We start from the raw sequence: 19,764 nt of genomic DNA, 5'->3' as shown, positions 1-19,764 counted from the left end.
TTTCGTACTATTTATAACCCAAGATAAGTTAATATGATATGTACTCATTACTTTTCGAACCGTTTTCAGCCAATCAGAGAAACAATAGAATACAGTCATGTAATAATAGCTATAAACACATTGTAAGAGGTACTATCAAAGTCTGTTGAGATCAAGTAATCTGTAAAAAAGTTTACTCTTTCTTCATATTGACACTGATATTTTCTCAGGATGTCAAGTGCTTTACATTAATGACTCTAACGACTGATGCTAGTCTAAATTTCGATCTGAAATTGACTTCAGAAACTGAATGAATGCCAGTTAACACTAATTTGTGCACATTTAATAGAATCTTAAATACATATACATGCAATACTTTTGTAAACTTAAATTCATTTGATGAGAAGTTTCTGCATTTGAAGTAAATTGCTATTTCTGAGAAAGATGGACATTGTTTTAGAACTTAATTTAAAGAGGTAGGTTACCTTAACATTTGTATGTGCTTGAAGTGGCAGAGTTAAACGAAATTGAGATATTAGCAGTAAAAACATTAAATTATGTGAAATACAAAAAAATTGCTGCGATTCAACTAATTTGAATTTACCCTGGTTACAAGGTAACCTACCTCCTTAAGCCTGACTGTAATGTTCGGGAATAAGATTTATATTCCCCCCCTCCAGCCCCCCCCCCCCCCCCCCCCCCCCCCCCCCCAAAAAAAAAACATGTTGTCAAATACATAATTATGTTGATAGCTTTAATAATCATTCTGCGTAAGTGTAATGAATTAATCATTTCAAATGTGGATACACTAATGTCTGATGTTTATTTCTGACATGCAGTTGGATCAACAAAACTTAGGGGTGCATGATGTTTTTTTATGTGCATCAATAAAATGGCTAATCCTGTGATCACATGCACTCAGCAGTCTATATATCTATAGTTAAATATATCAGTCTCCAATAAATATGTTAACATCATTAAAATGTAAACAAACACTGCTAAATTTACTGGTCGAGAAAAACACAAGTGAAAACTCTGCTGCTACATTAAAAACTTATGATTCTAATACAGTGTAACTTCCGAAAACCGAACGACCTCCGGACCAGCCTAAAAGTTCGGTATTTGGAAGTTTCCGGAATTCAGAAGTTTGGAAATTGGCGGTGGTTCTACCCAGGTGCCCGCTCGTGATGAAATAATGCACGGAGGGGCACCTGGGGTCTTCCTCCACCATTAAAGCTGGAAAGTCGCCATATGACCTATCATTTGTCGGTGCGACGTTAAATCCAACCAAAAAAAATAATAAAAAAATAATAATTATAGAGAGGTACATGATGACATTTTCAATTATTGATCCAACGCATTTATCTAGGAACTTTTTTCTGCAGTATGCTCTAAATGAGGCTGGATGTTTCAATGAGTTCTAAGTTAAAATACTCCACACGGTATCATGTTAAAGTATTGGGTAAACACAGTTTTCCTGAACTATTTTCCTCTTGTTGTTAAGGTGCATGTAACGTACTGAAGTTATAAATTCGGCGGTCAAAATAACCTGTTGTTGTTACTTATGAAATGGATGAGACTCTTCATTTGCTTTCTTTTATATGAATAATTTCAATATATCATAACAAAAAACAATCATATGGATAATTTAACAATACCCTTTTAGAAATGAATGAGATAATAACCGAAAATGTTCTTAAAACAATACCTTTTAATATATTTATGTGAGTTTATACATGAAGAAATGTCGAGTGTTGGGGGAATAACTTGATGACGTTATTTTTTTTATATGGAAGAGTAAAAACCATTAAGGATACTGTAACAATTTCTAAGTTCAATAAGCTTTATCAACTAAAATTACTTGAAGATTGATATAATATGAAATGTTGAAATACTGAGTAAATACGTGTTTCTTATAAAGTAACTTCCTCTAAAAAACAACAAATTTTACAGCGCAAGTAACTATAGGCGTTATAACTTCGTGGGCCAAGATAACCTGTTGCCGTTATTATTGAAATGACTGCGGCTGTTCATTTGCTGTATAAATAATTTACATACGTTAGAACAAACATACAAGCACGGAACGTAGGATTCCGTCATCTTGACGCATTTATCATGCATATATTATCGCGCTAAGATTATGTACAGTGTGATAATAAATTTTAATGTGTGTGTATGTCTTCGGGTTTCAACAATTTTTCAATAATATTAACGATGGCGTCTACTTGTATCAGTGGGTACAATGCCCAGCTTTATAGTGCTGCCTCACTGGAATATCACGTCGTACCCCAGTCACATTATACTCATACCGGGCTGACAAGTCCTAGCACTATCTCCTTAATGTTGAGCGCCAAGCCAGGAAGCTACTAGTACCAGTTTTTCGTCTTTTGGTATGACGCGCCCGGGGATCTAACCCATTACCTCCCACACTCGAAGCTACGATATCATGTAAAAAAATATTGAATATAAAGTTTTTGTTCTTGTTTTTAGCAATAACAAACTTGACAGAGCAAGTAACGTATAGAACATGTAGAAGTTATAAATTCGACGGTCCTGATAACCTGTTGCCGTTACTTATGACATGGATGTGGCTCTTCATTTGCTGTCTTTAATATGAATAATTTGCATTCATTATAACATATGAATACATAATATAACAATACTTCTTCCGAAAATGAATGAGATAATAATTGAAGGATGTTTTTAAACAGTACCATTTCAAATATGTATGAAATAATAGCTGAAGAAAAAATAACTTGGTAACGTTATTTTTGGTAATTAGTGAATTGTATGGTTTATCTTGTGATAATAATTTTAAAGCTCTAATGGTTCTATCAAATATCAGTTAGTAAATTGCATATTGGTACCCAATATCGTATGAAGTATTCTCATAAAATCAACTGATTTTACAGTGGCAAGTAACTTAAAGACGTTATGACTTCATGGGCCAAGATAACCTGTTGTCATTGTATGTGGCAGTTCATTTTTTGCCTTTGAAATGAATGAGATAATAATCGAAGATATGTTTTTAAAACCATAACAGTTCAAATGTGTATGAGATCATCCTTGAAGAAATTCAGTGAAGTCACGTTAGTTTTGGTGAAAATGTAACAACTTTTAAGTGCAAAAACAGGTTTATTAAAAATAAATTATTTGTAGATTGGTTAGAAACATTATGTTAGTGAGTAGATACTTTTTCAATGAAGTTTTTTTTTGTCATAAAAAACAACAGATTTTACAGTGGCGAGTAACTTATAGACGTTATGACTACATGGGCTAAGATAACCTGTTGCCGTTAGTAAAGAAATGGCTTTGACTGTTCTTATATTTTTTGTTTGTTTGTTTTGGGTTTAACGCTTTTCCACAGTATTTCAGTCATGTAACGGCGGGCAGTTAACCTAACAAGTGTTCCTGGATTCTGTACCAGTACAAACCTGTTATCCGCAAGTAACTGCCAACTTCTCCACAGGAATTATCTGAGGTGGAGGACGACTGATTTCAGACACAATGTCTTCTATCAAATCGTCACGAAGAACATACGCCCTGCCCGGGGAACGAACCCGCGACCCCGCCACCTGTAGACCAACGTTTTTTGGCTTCTGATATCAATTGTTTACATACATTATAACAAATATACAAGCATTGAACAAAGACGTACATAGGGCGCGTCAATTCAGCAATTTTGACGCGTTTTTATTTGTGCTTGTACCTCACGTTTCTTGTTAGTTTTTGGTGCCTTTTGTGCAAAAGAAACTATGTCTAATGTGATGATAATTTTGAAATTTAAAGGTTTTTATCAAAAACGTATTGGTATACAATATCATATTAGAAACTTGAGTAAACACTTTTTACGAACTATTTTCGTCTTGTTTTTAAACAATAAATTACTTCACAGTGGCAAGTAACGTATAGAAATCATAAATTCGAGGGTCAAAATAGCCTGTTGTCGTTACTTGTAAAATGGAAGCGACTCCTCATTTGCTGTCGTTAATATGAAACATTATTGCAAAGAAAATCATACAAATATTTCAACAAGTCCCCATCAGATATGAATCTGATAATAATTGAAGATATGTTTCTAAAACAATACCATTTCAAATATAGATGTGAGATAATAAATGAAGAAAGTAGAGTTTTAGGAAAATAACTTGGTCACGTTATTTTTTGGTGATTATGGAAGAGTGAAAAGCATTAAGCACGCTGTAACAATTTCTAAGTTCAATAAGCTTTATCAAATAACAAATATTTGTAGGTTGGTATAATACATCATGTTAAGATATTTAGTATATACTTCTTTCTATGAAGTATTTTTCACATAAAACAGCATAATTATTTCACAGTGTCAAGTAACTTATAAGCGTTATAACTTGGTGGGGCAAGATAACCTGTTGTCGTTATTAATGAAATGGCTGTGACTGTTCATTTGCTGTCTTGACTATACATTACTTATATACATTATAATTAATAAACATTATACCCATTTAATGGGGACGTACCTCAACTGCGTCAATCCAGCAATTTTGACGTGGTTTTGTGCTCTAGACAGTTTTTGGTGCATTTTGTGCGTATACTATGTTGGAGTTATAATAATTTTTAAGCTCTAAAGATTTTATGAAATATTGATTAGTAAATAGCATACTGATACACAAAATATCACGAAAAAATATTGAGAAAATATGTCCTTCTATGAAGTATTTTTCTCGTAAATAAACAACTGATTTGACAGAGATAAGTAACTTATAGACGTTATGACTTCATGGGCTCAGATAACCTGTTGTCGTTATTAATGAAATGGCTTTGACTGTTCATTTTTGGATTTGATATAAATGAATTGTTTACCATTGTTTACATACATTATAACAAACATGCAAACTTATAACGACGACGTACCTCGGCTATGTCGAATCAGCCATTTTGACGCATTTTTTGTGTGCTTGTACATCGCGTTTCTTGTAAGTTTTTGGTATCTTTTGTACAAAAAGCTATGTGATAATTTTGTAGCTCGAAAGGTTCTTTCAAATATTTATAAATTAATTGCATATTAGTATACGATATATTCTTAATATATGGAGAAGGCCATTTTAAAGAACTATTTTCTTCTTGCTTTTATCTAAAATACTTCACAGTGGCAAGTAACGTACAGAAGTTATAAACTCGAGTGTTAAATAACCTGTTGCCGTTACTTATGAAATGGAAGTGACTCTTCATTTGTTGTCTTTAATATGAGAAAATATATACATTATAACAAAAACAGTTATAAAAATATTCTAATAATATCCCATCAAAAATGAATAAGATAATAATCGAAGATATGTCTTTAAAACATTACTATTTCAAAAAAGTATGTGAGATAATAATTAAGAAAAGTCGAGAAAATAACTTTGTCACGTTATTTTGGTTGAATATGGAAGTGTGAAATGCATTTATGACACTGTAACAATTCACATAAAATATTTATAGATCGGTATAATATATCATGTTAAAATTTTTAGTAAATAACTTTTCTTATGAAGTACTTTTCTTATAAGAACAATAGCTTTTACAGTTTCAAATGACTTACAGACGGCATAACTTCATGGACCAAGATAACTTCTTGCCGTTATTAATGAAATAGCTGTGGCTGTTTTCTGTCTTGATTCAAGATAACCTGTTGCCGTTACTTATGAAAAGGGCGTGACACTTCATTTGCTTTCTTTAATATGAATAATCTGCATACAACAATATCCTTTCCAAAATAATGAGATAATAATCGAGGAAATTTTATAGTTAATTTTGATAGGTTTTAAAAATGGAAAGTATTTTTTAACACTTTAATAAATTCTAAGAGCGTAAAGGTTTTATAAATACATTGATGAAGAGATAACCGATGATATATTCAAATGATTGAGCAAACACTTTTTGCTGATGAGCGATTTTTTCTATTATATGTAGCAATGGTGCAAACGTAACTATATGCAAGTAACTGGTGTTATAACTTTGTTCGCAAAGATGACTTGTTGCGTTTACTAAAGTGTTCCTTTGTCGCCAGAAACATGAATATAATTTTCAAGCATTATTTCATGTAGGAAAGGCTTCAAACAATACCATTTCAAACATGTACGAGATAATAATAGAAGGAAATCTAGTATTCGGAAAATAACCTGGTCGCGTTATATTTGGTAAATACTGAACAGCGAAAAACACTAAGGACACTTTAACAACTCAAATGCTTTCATCAAATATTCAATTTGATAAAATATTTGTATATTGCTACGTAATATCATTTTGAAACATGGAGTAAATACTGCTCTCTATGACGTATTTTTCGCTTAAAGAAACAATAGATTTTACATTTGCACATAACTTATAGGGGTTATTATTCAAGGCTCCAAATAACCTGTTGCCGTTATTAATGGAACAGATGTGATTTTTTTATTTCCTTTATTCCAGACAAGTATAATTTCCTTTTACATGATTTCAACAATTCCATTACAATATGCATTAGATAAAAATCGAAGAAATCGATTGCTTGGAATATAATATAGTAACATTATTTTCGGATAATAATGAATTGTAAATAGTACCATAACTACTAAAAATTTTGTCTAGGCTCAAATATTTATATTATATTTGTACATGTGTACATGTTTATTTTAAAATATTAAGTACTATGAACTATATTTCTTTTTTAAAAAAAAAAAGATCAGATTTTAAAGTAGCAATAAGGACCTCCGTAGTCGAGTAGTTAAGGTCACTAAATTCAACTCACTTACCCCTCACCGATACGGGTTCGTTGGGTTCGAATCTCGCTTAAAGCGTAGAATACCCCATGTGAGGAAGCCATCAAGCGGGCTCACGGAAGGTTGGCGGTTCTACCCAGGTGCCCACCCGAGATGAAATAATGCCTGGAGCGACACCTGATGTCTTCTTCCACCATGAAAAGCTGGAAATCCGCCATATAACGTATAGTTGTGTCGGTGTAACGTTGAGCTCGGCAAAAAAGAAAAAAAAAATAATAAAAAAACAATTATACCATGTAAAGTGGCAAGTAACTTATACTTATTGGAGATATAACTATGATGGCCATGATAACCTGTCGCCGTTAATAATGAAACGGATATGATTTTCATTTACCCGCCTTTCAGAAATAATTAGAAACAACCAGATCAGATATGTATGAAATAATAATAAAATAAAATTAGCTTTTATGATGTTAATCTTGTCACGTTACTTTGCTTCAATATCGAATTTTGAAAAACGTATACATCTTCATAAACGTAAAATGAAAAAAATGTATTTGAAAATATTTATTAAAAAAGCTGCTCGTAAAATATTCACAATGACTATTAAATGACTACTAAATCGTTTGTTTCAGTCTAAGCTCACCGATTTATATATTTCGGATGTATTGTTTTGCAGAAAAAAAATAATTACGAATACAAACTGTTCGGCAGTACAAAAACCATACTGAAGAATGGTAGACAATCAAGAATGTATTCAAAAAGGGTTGATAGGCAAACACGAGTTATTTTTCCTGTTCCCCCCTCTTCCGAGAGATAACGTGGTAAAGTTATAAATGAATTTCATACTACATTTTTCAAACGCTTTGCGCACTACTTTATCGGCGCTGCGCACCAAGAGCAAGACAAAAATGTGAAAGCATATTGTTTGTACTTTCTGAAAAAAAAAATATAGGAACAATAGGAAAAAATTAAGATTCTCGTATTTGCGTTCTAAAAATTGGAAAAGTAGGTCAATTTCGAGCTAAAAATAGCACATTATTGATAATTAATTAGACTGTGACACAATTCCGAGATGCAGTAAACGGTTGGTTTAGGAGTTCTCTATGAAATACATTTTGTACCAGTCATTTTTCGATATAAACGGAGAACGTATACGAATAAAACAAGCAGTTACAACATCGATCCTGTCAGTGACCAGACAATATATCGTAACTTCAGCAGGTTATAAAAATGATAACTGCTATAAGTTACACCCCTGACTGCTAGCGTACATCCAATCTTGTAGACTGTGTAATGGGTACTGTCGCTTCCATCAACCAAAGAACATTGTCGCCTTTTTGATGTCCTCTTCCCATAGAGGTTTAGCTATTTCATACGCCGTAGCTACAGGCGATACAAATTTAAGCACTAGATGATCACTCATTTTTGTTTGTGTAGCTTGTTTTTGCTTTCTAACGCTTGCTCTAAACTATTCATCATAATCCTATTCATCATCATTATTATTATCATCATCGTCATCATTATCCTTTTCTTCCCACTTTTGTGAATCAGCACTTCATTCAAATCAGGTTTGTACATGTGAATTGCCTCAGTAATGGCTAAAGGAACGGGTAAATGCGAATTAAGATGTAGTCGTTCGGCCATGTTCGTTATTGATCTATACAAAGGACATCTATCCAAATAATAGATTGACGTTAATATTTCACCCAGGTATTCTCTGGCCAATTTACGTATATCCGGTAGTATATCATTCCCCGAGACTAGGATGACAGTTAGGATATCGTGAGACGGCATGGTATTTAATATGAGAGTCATAAACACATTTCATTTTGTGAATGGATAATTCTCTCAAAATACACATCTCTGTTGTCGCGTGATTAGCTTGGCACGTTACATGGTCATTCATCCTTGTAATTTCTGTTTTGGGTAGTCCAGGTGGTACATTCAGCTTCACTCTTTCCTGTCAATATTAACCCCCACCGCCTCCCTTTCATCTTCGTCATCATTATCGTCATCAGTGTCAGACAATCTCCATCGCCACACAATTGATTCTTTACAACGTTTGCATTCGTGTCTTCATCTATCAGTTTTCTCTTTTTAGTAGCTGGACATTCTGCTTCAAATACATTTTCATGTAAACGGTCTTGTTCTGGGGTGCCCGATTTCAAGTCTACCACCAAATAACCGTGCGGTCTAGATGTTGCGTTTTCAAAGCGTTTCATAAAGATGGTATGGAATGAAGGATATATTGATGCTTGCCAATGTAGCTACTTGCTGTCTATCAATAGGATTATTAAATAACACCAGATACTGCGTGTTCAAAACGATATCTTTGCAGGCTTTACCTTGAGAAAACAAATTTTGGGTGGGATATACGACAGATATGTTTCTGTGGTGTTTGCCCCCGGTAAAGAGATCAACAATTCTTTGATCGCATTTAGCTTCAGTCACTTAGTCGTCAAAGACCAGCAGGTTCCTTTGATTAACATTTATATATTGGGAATCATTCAAGTAGTCTGAAATACCGTGTACAAATTCGACCCCGGGGATTTTACACTGAAGTTCATCATACAATGATGGCCATTGTCCAAAACGCCATATGATACGCTGAGGCTGAGGTCTTACAAGATTTGATGATAACAGTTGTCTTGACAGTTTTTCCACTACCATTGGGTCCTGAAACGACCATAGAAAATGGATGTTGGAACGTCGTCTCTCTTGAGATGTCCCATGTTTGTAGTGATGGTGAATAATTCCCAGTGTCGTCGTCACTCCAATGTTTATTACGTTGATGTCTCAGCATGGCGTCGCGCCTAGAGAATGACTGGTGACATAGAGGGCACTTATTCATTTGTGAAGCAGATGTAAGTTATATATCCTTTATCAAAAACACACTACTTTGTGTTCTTACAAATTTTAAATGCCATTCTTACGCTTTTAAGGCACATTTTGCTGTCAGAATTATTGTCTGTAATGGTGGTGATGGTGGTGGTGTGGTGGTGGTGGAGGTGGTTATGGTGGTGGTGGTGGAGGTGGTGGAGGTGGTGGTGGTGTGGTAATGGAGGTGAAAGCGGTGGTGGAGGTGGTGGTGGTGCAATGATTGTTGTTATTTTTTATAGTCGTATTTCTAGTCTTTGTGTCAATATTTAATTTTCTGAATGTTTTGTGCTTCAATGATGGCTAAGTCGATTTTAGGAAGAAGTTGTTTGATGGATTTCCACTGCTTAAGGTAAACTTGTATTCCGATGATACTTGCGGTGTGATTTATGAAACGTCTCAAATCCACCAGGATTTCACTATCTCTGTTCCGGACTGTAATATATATACGTTTTGCTGTATCTCGAACTGTTTCATATAGTGACAGGCAGTCTGGTTTTCATTCACTTCCATTTCATAATCTAGGTATGTAGTTGAATTCGTAGTCGCAAACGCTAAAGCGAAAGGCAAGGTGAAAATAACAATAACATATTATAATTGCTTTTTGCCGTTTGGTGATGACATTTGACTGGCGAGAGTTTTACATACTATAAGCTTTGACGTCTAAAGTCAGACTGATTTGACTGACGAAAGTGTGTTCTAATATACACGCTTCGAAGAGCCAGGTTTTCAAAGCTAGGCTTATGTAAAAATGGTGTGATTTCATTGGCTAGTTAAAAATAGAAATTCTAGTTTGAAACAGCTTTGAACCAAACTATCGCGCAAATGACAAGTTTTAACATGTAGGCTAGCCTTTCGTTGAGAATTTGAACCAGTCAGAATGCGTCATATCGCTAGCCAATCAGAGCATTGCTATAAGATTTACTGACTAATCAGAACGTTGCTTTGGCTCTATTTATTATATTTCTCCCTGTAAATTCATTCACTTCCATTTTGGATATCAAAGTGTAAGGATCGGGTAAGCTTACTTTGACGTATCATGAGTGATTTGACTTCCGGTTTAAGTTTATTGCCTTATGGTACTTATCGAGACCTTTGGTAAGGTACCCTACATGCCTAGCTTTTGTTCAATAATGAAGGAGTTAGTCGGGTTTTAACGCTTGAGTGATTTTGGCTCATTATTCGGTTCCTTTTGGAAATTTGATTATCAAAGTATGCATTTTACGAATCTTCTTGTGGAGACCTTTCCAATAGTGCCTTACTTGATCAGGTTCGAATCTTAGAACAAGCAGAAAAAGCATATTTTACGTATTATTGATTTCACTTCCGGTTTGAGTGTACCAACTTATAGTACTCGTCCAGCCCTTCAGTAAGATACCTAACATGCCTATGTTATCTTTAATAATAAAGGCGTGAAGCCGGGTGTTTCAGGATGAATGATTCCGGTTTTAACCTCAATATCTGGAAAACGTATAGAGATCGACCCGTAATAGTACATATTTTCTGAACCTACTCGAAAAGATCTTTCTAACAGTACCGGTCCTGAGCCTGTAGGTTGACTTTGAAATCATTTCCGGTTGGCACCTAGTTTCTGGTAAAGTGCATTCTATAGGCTTTTCAAAAATGTCAGATACCCAAAATGTAAAAATGGACCCTAAAACGTCTTATTTTTATATTTATTTAGCAACCTTCTCAAAAAGTACCTTGCCGGTTCTAAAACTCTAGATGGTCGTTGAAAATGTTGGCAATTTTTTTCAAAATGTTCTTAACATCATATTATTGATGGTATGAAAGAGACACTAACACCCGAGTTCCAAGTCGGTGAAAGATAACAAGTTTCCCATACTTGCTCCGATAGGCATCGAGTGCATTGTCACGCTTGAATTCCAAGTCAGGAAACTTAATGAGTTTTCCACGTGTATTCAGAGAGACAGAAAGTGCCCTATCACGCTTCAGCGCTATTCCGGAAAAGATAATGAGTTTTCCACATGGACTCAGAGATGCACGAAGTACACTTTCACGCATGAGAGCCAAATGGAGAATTAATGACTTTTTCATCCGGTCGTTTAACGCATGAATACCAAAGTCCAACCATCAAAGACTCGTTTGATTAATGACCTTCGCTATGGGTATACAGTACCTAATAATAGTTGCACCGAGGTCGGAAGTTCATTTGAATGTCCTCTTGTTAAAACAGATACATGGCCATTTACTTAATGGACGCCTAGGAGGAAACATAGCAAGCAAAAAAGTAGCCTTTTATTTTCAGTTAACGTTACTTCTAACGTAGCTTTCTTAAATAAAGCTTTATGTTTTTAATTCAAAAAGTGATACATATTTTACTTTAAATTAGTAATATTCTTTGCTTTATTATATAATCTGTTTTGATTTAAAAGAAATGAATTTTTTTCATTAAGATCTTGGAAGAATTTATATGTTTAAGTATAATTCATATTCTATTTGATTTTCGTGTAATATTTTGTTTTCGTCTAGGGTTGAGTACCTGACACTCAATGTGCGCGAACATGCCCTAGATAGGTATACAAGTCAGCTCCGTATACTTCTGGGAGACATTTTCTATTCATAGAATATAGTCGTTTTCAGTATGACAGTCATAAAAAGATTTATAACGATCGTTTCTATTTATAGCATTGTGAAGTCATTCTTAAACTAGAACTCAAAATGGCCGCCGCGCATGCGTACTGAGTTCATTTCTTATATGCAAATGAGTTACTATAAATATTAACTAGGTCATCCAAGATGGCGACTGTTTGTTAACACACAAACCGTCCCCTATACTACTTAAAGGTATATTGAACCAATTATGTAACAAAATATACGTGCACATGCAGCACTTTTGCATGCATAACGTATTAGTTGAGTATAGTACAATATATACTACAACTATATTTACATAAAAAGGGAAATCTTAAACAAAAATATTGACTCAATTTTACATCACTCGTCAAAAAAATTTAAAAGATACTATTGAATATAGAAAATAAATAATATGAATCGGTCATTGTGAAAGCTGTACAAGAATAGGAAAACTTTAGAAATAAAGGGAAGTAATTCGAAAGCTAATCTATTTTTAGATGAAAAACCAAACAGTTTCTTATACAGCAAACTCTTACGCAGTGATCTCCCTTGCCACTTGAAGCACTGCGTAGAAGTCGGGACAGGTAGGAAGAATCGTATGTATAATTGTATATACAAGTAAAAATAATCATTCAGATCATTAATATGCTGTTTTATTGCTGAATAGTGCAATATGTAATATTAAACCCAAATTTCAGAAATCTTTATAATACGTTTTAAATCATGAAGACTGCTTCAGTTCGGTAGACATGAACGCACACCTCACAAGTGATATATGCGTTAGCACTTACCCAAATGAACATCCTCGTGGAAGCCATGCTCCATGATCTGCCGGAAATACGTTAAACTACAGGTTTAATATATTATGTTTAATTAACACACGACTTGTACACCTTATCACCTTCCTGTATGTACTAACACGTTTATACCCCAGAAGTGATTTTGTCAATGACAATTCCAAGGCGACGCCCAGATGATTGTTTGTTTCTTTCTTCTACTTTACAAACCAAATACATTATAGTATGTCTTTATATTTTGAGAATAGTTTAAATAATGTACACATCCATACATACACTACCGTTCGGTTCAGTTTCAAGAGGTTTCGATCTTACGAGTACATCGTGGTATTTCCTATTGAAAATGTTTCCCATTTTAAAATTTCTTTTCTCAAGCGTAGCAGTGAAATTGTCCAGTCTAAAACACCAGTGGGAGAGGAATGGCCACGAAAAGCAATGGTCAACACCAATCTTCGTTGGAAATTCAAACGTACATGCCTAGTTCTACATAAGATAGGCTGCAGGTGCATGAATACATAATATCGTTAATTAAGCAAGATAGTTAGTTAAATAGTAAGGCCCCTTAAAAGCTTTGTTTCCTGTCTTCTGATCTTACATTTCAAAACAGAGCTTTTAAAAGGAATGATTCACTTATTTGGTAACTAATATACTGACTTCTGTTCTAATTTCACGACTGTTTATATGCAACTCGATGAAAAAAGGCAAATATCAAGTTTGATAGTGCCAACAAAGATCAGCTATTCAAATGCTATGTCACTAATAAAAGCTAACTGAATGAATAAATGACATAAACAAGTACAAAAGGACCAACAATTTTGGTAAGACGTATGATTTATTTATAGAATTTTCCCATCTTCTGATGCTATATAAGATACCTGCTTACATACATGAACTTAACCATAAGTTCTAAGTCAATATAGCGGCACAATGAATTAGCAGGAGTTTCTTGAAGCATGTGCACTGCATGTCGGATCATAAGAGTAAATAAGTGTTTGAAGTTTCATTTCATTCTTAAAAAGTGATACTGTGAAATCATTTTTATTCGCGTAGGACGAATTTTCGCGTATTTTGCGCTAGGACCGATGCGCGAATTTAAGACCTCGCTATTATTATTATTTTATTTTATTTCTTCATGTCTAAAATTGAAAATGCGCGAATTAAAGCCCGCGCGAAAGCCTTTTTTCACGTTTGCGCGAAATTTCATGCCTTCGAATTTAAATGATTAAATGAAGTTCTTGCTTACATTCCAAATAGTACTCAAGTACCAAAGCTTAACCAGTACTTCTTAGCTAAAGAAAGAATGAATTTAAAGTCAGACTTGTAGACTCTTACTTTGCATGTTAGATCATCACGGAGATGTGTGAAGGTTTGATTCACTGTAACTATTGATTATTGAGATACTTGCGTAGGTACAAAAAAGTTACAAAACTCAATTTTGTAAATCGGGAAAAGTGTCATACCTTTGTACAAAGCAAACTAGAATAATGGAACATGTATATTGCATATCAGATCATCACATTGAACAAATTAGTTGCAAAAAATTCCCAGTAGTCATTACTGATATAACATCTTAGAAATAATTAACAAAGAGCATGCCGAAGCTGACGAAGGGATGTGAACAATAGCCTTTCGTATTCTTCAAGTAGTCGAAACAAATAATCTTTTGGAATGGTGAAACAAAATTAATGTTTTAAGGGGTTGCTTGTAAGTTGGTAGAGGAAAAGGCAAACAAACGTTATTATTATTATTATTATTTTGGGCCTTTTTCTAAGCATTTACTAATTCCTCTTCTAAACAAGCAGTTGACAAATAGGATAAACAAATGAGTATTTATTAAGAAAAGAAATCAAATTACCCTCGAGACGGCAGATGACAGGGCTTCAAAAACGAACGAAATTGATATTTAACTAACCTGACACTCAAACGTATTTACGCTGCATTTTGTTAAAATCGTTTTATCGTACATATCAGGTTATATAGTGATTCATTTTGAAAATGTTCTCGGAAATAAATTCGTTATAAAACCTAACATATTATTATGCACCGGCAACAAAAATAATTACTGTAGGTACAGTGTTCGTCTATACACAGTTCTTCCTTTTACCTTTGATATTTATTTTTATGAACTTCAGTTTATTTCTTTCTTTAGATTTTACGCAATCCTTACAAAAAGTTAACTCTGATATCCCAGAAATAATCGAAGGAAATAGATGTGGTTTCATCAACTTTGATACCGGTCTATCGTGCAGGAATGTGAATTAAGTTGCGATCCAAACCGGTGCATACACTAATTCTAAACCGTTAACAGTTTTTCATTTACTTGTATCCAAACCGTTACACACTTGATACATGTGATTGACTTTGGATGGTACTTTTTCGCAAACATACTATACTTTTAGGTTAGAGACCTATGACAAGATATGTGAAAATGTTTCTTCTTTCTACTTAACTCATTTTTCTGACGATACAATTACAAGAGTTTTGACAAGATCATTTAAAAGTTTCGTTTTCGCTTCTTGATTGCCATAATCTGCACGTTTTTATCACTTACTAACTTGAACTGACATGATTTGATCTTTTTATATCGAATAACTTGCACCTTAGAATGAAAACTGAAAACATAGTATTTTTATGTACAAAGATATGTTGAATCGTACAAAATATCGAAACGTACAAGATGTTTTTGACATGTTTTGCTCGGGAGAGGCCATATTGGACAGATCCAAACACACGGCTACCGGTGAAGTTACCATACAGTGTATATAGTAGTCGCAATTTGACCGCGATGGTTGACCTAAGGCTGATTATTCATAACAATTATTTCATTGTAGAAATAAGGGGTGCTTAGTGTAGCCGTGTGTTAAAATTTATTAATGCAAAGAGATGAAGTGTCCATTATACAGGATATAGGCATTGTATCTGAATTTTATTTTTTGGTTGGGTTTAACGTCGCACCGACACATCATAGGTCATATGGCGACTTTTCAGCTTTGATGGTGGAGGAAGACCCCAGGTGCCCCTCCGTGCATTATTTCATCACGAGCGGGCACCTAGGTAGAACCACCAACCTTCTGTTAGCCAACTGGATGGCTTCCTCACATGAAGAATTCAGCGCCTCGAGTGAGGCTCGAACCCACATCGATGAGGGGCAAGTGGTTTGTAGTCATTGACCTTAACCACTCGGCCATGGAGGCCCTGTATCTGAAAATACAAATTTCAAGAAGGAGCTATCTACATGTATATGAAATATATGTGTAGTTAACTGCATCAAAATACAAGGACTGAAAAAAAATATTAAAATATCATTTCCTGAAAAAAAGTTATTTGAGCTGAAAGAAATGATCCCGGATGAAATATTTGGAAAAAATGGAGACAACTCCGCAAAGACTTTATGATAGGCTTAGGTGACTATAGACCCAGAACCTGATGCAAACTATGCACTTTTTACCTCTAATCATGAAAAAAACATTCATACATGCCACATGGATTAGCAAGCTGAATACAAAACTATGTAAAGATCAAATAATTGATTGCCCTGGGGAAAGTAGGACATATTTTGTGGTGAAACGTGTCAACAAACAGACGATTGTTTTACAAAATTCAAAACCCACAGGTTTTCAAAGGGTGAAATATGTTGAAAAGGCTACTGCTGGAAAGATAACAATCTCAAATACCCATACATATGCGTCAAAATATGGGACAAATATATAGAAATATTAAAAAAGGAAGAAATCAATTTCAAGACTGTTAGATGCATAACTGTGTAATCATACATGGCATTTATCATAGATAGGTCACTTTCCTTTGCACTGATATAACATTGGCAGGATTAGGATTAAGAAACGGTGTTCACTCAACAATTTAACTATATAAACGGATTGTTTCCCTTGTGTAAAGAATAATCGTGTACACCTTCGAAAAATTTCTGCAAAATACTCACCATCCGCAAACGATAAACTTCAAAACTCCTCTGTCATGTGAAAGGTTACATCCTGTTCTTATTAACCATGTAAAAGTTTATTACTTGCGGATATCATTTATTTTGAGCGTTTGTTGAAAAAAACACACGTTTTCGTTACTTTTACGATTTACGACAACCGTATGACGTCACTTATGACGTCATCAGTAGTTGCGTAGGTGACGTAATGTTCGCGTTTACGTTCCTTGTATAATTGGCTATAATCTGATACATTTTTTTCATAAAATAAAAAGTTTAATTTTTCATGATATTTTAGGCCATTTTGTATAGTAAAGCGTACCAAGCCCAAAGTTTATAAACGGTTTAAACTTAATGATGTGTGATGAATGATCGTATATCAGACGTCCCTGTCTTTGTATCTGATGACACTTGTATGCACCAGATGATTTGTAATTGAATTGGAATTGAAAGATAAGGGTTGTTTCAACAGTAATGGTTTAATGTTAATAGATATGTGTAAGCAAAATGGTCTACGAATTTTAAATGGGCGTTTTGGAACTGACACAAATATTTGCAATTTTAATCTTGTTCGAAATAGAGGTTCTAGCGTAGTAGGTTACATTCTTAACAATCATGATTTATTTCTGTTTAATAAAGAGTTTTGTTTAAGCATTGTGTGCAAAATTATGTCTATACTAGTTCCCACCAAACTGAAGATTATAAATGTGTATGGAATATGTATGGAACAGTGATTTTGTATTTTTACGTCAAAGTTTCTTTTTGTTTGCGATGCCTGGCCCTGTGGCTGTATTTGGGTTGTTCTGTGCTTCTGTGAAATCTACCCTTACCTTTCATCTTTTGTTGTAAACAATATTGGCGGGAGTACTTTATGTAAACTTTCATGTTCCTATACTTGCCTGTTTTGTCCCCACTATCCATTCATAATGACATGTATTCAACGGTGTGCTGTAGGGTTGGGGAGGCGGGTAGAGGTATGTGGGTGGACGGGTTGAATTTCATTGGACATTGTTGTTTAATATTGGATCTATGCAAATGTGTCTTTAATGACAATGACTGTGTATGTTTGTATCTTCTATGATATAAAATGTTTAATCAATAAAAGAGCACACAATATGTTTTGCAGTTGTCTTATGATTATAACATCCTCGTATCATTAATAGGTTACGACTTAAGAAGCGACTATACTGTAAACGTTTTTGCAGTTTATTTTTGTTCTATTTATTTTAAGAGTTAGCTGTTAAAATACTTCCTGTTCACTCGTTCCATAAAAACAATTAATCAAATTTGGAAAGTTGGATTTATTTTTAATTCAAAACGTCCTGATTTTTTTATTTTGCTAGTGAAGTCGATATGTAGTCCATAAAAAGTGAATACAAACTTTCGAATCACATTAATTTTGCTTTGTTCGTTAAGATATTACATTTACTATAGTGTACTAATTTGTTTCATTAACAAAACTGCATCTAAAATTATGTTTACATTTGTCATTTAAAGAAAAATCAAGTTATGTCACCTGAAATACACTGATACATGCAAGTTTTACAAAGGAAAGACATATAACGAGAAATAAAAAAAATGCGAATTTGTAAGCGCCACAAACCCATTACTAATTGCCAAATTATAAGCGTGATTTGTAATAAATAGTATGTAAATGATACCAGAGTTCTTTCAAATATATTGCGACACCTGCAAATGAGCGGTTTTAATTCTTTTAACAATAACATCTGGCTTATCTTACACTCGCCTAAGTTTGTATCTCGTCATAGGTAAACTCATCACGAGGTAGGCTTGTGACACGACCGTACATTCATTCCTGGCATCTTTCCAAAGTGACCTTCATTATCCAAGTTTGAATTTCAGGGAATTCACACCACATTACAATTTGTATTTGAATCGCTTTGGTTTATTAAATAAAACAAACTCAATTTGTATTAGGGACTAATAACACCCTTGAAGACGGCCACAACAGAACTAATAAAGGCACGGTAAACGTTTATATTTTCGATTAATCAAGGAATTGATAAAATTTGTAATTGAACAATTTAATTCTAAGATAATTTCTTTAACAGCTATTTTAATGAAATGAAAAAAAGAAATATTTTTTTAAATTTATATATCATTTTCACTGTATTTTGTTACTCCTTTACATGTACTGGAAAGTCCCTACTTCAGTTGCCTTACAGCTATTATCAGACTTTAAATGATTGTTTTGCAATCAAAACCAACTATAAATAGAACACAAAAAATGTTTTTATGCGCGTTCGATTAAGAAAACGATATTATCTTCTACTGTAAAATATTTACAAATGTTTGTAAGCTATATTTGTCAGGATTTGTGTTGACAATGTTTAATAAAGTGTTTCAGTGGTATTGTTAATAAATGACTTATCCATTTCATTGGTGATGCTACCAGTGTATCTATGATACAAGAAAGGTTATCTGGACAATCATAAGACTCAGTCAGTTTATCATCTGTCACGACTATGATAAAATTTCATTAACAAGAATTGAGTCCAAATTATGAGTTCGGAAAACGTGTACAAAATGTTTTAAATTTACAATTAATTTGGAATGATCTATCATTAGACTTTAGAAAATAAGTTTGAATTTTATGTTTAAAATGTTAATGACATTTACCACTTGTCAACAATTCTGATAGAAATGTATCTAGAAATGAAAAAGGCCCGTATCTTTTAAGTCCCTAGATCAAAAATGTGTATTTATTTTGTCTTTTATAAAAAATATACTTTACTCCCTAAATGTGGAAATGTGGGGTATTTTTAACTTATTAAAATTTTCTGTTTAATATCTTTTATTTTCATTAGATAGTTATAGAAATATTTCAACATTC

This window comes from Mercenaria mercenaria, chromosome 2 (assembly GCF_021730395.1).
Source record: "Mercenaria mercenaria strain notata chromosome 2, MADL_Memer_1, whole genome shotgun sequence".
In the NCBI taxonomy this organism is placed as follows: domain Eukaryota; kingdom Metazoa; phylum Mollusca; class Bivalvia; order Venerida; family Veneridae; genus Mercenaria; species Mercenaria mercenaria.
Note: the sequence above shows the minus strand (reverse complement) of the source record.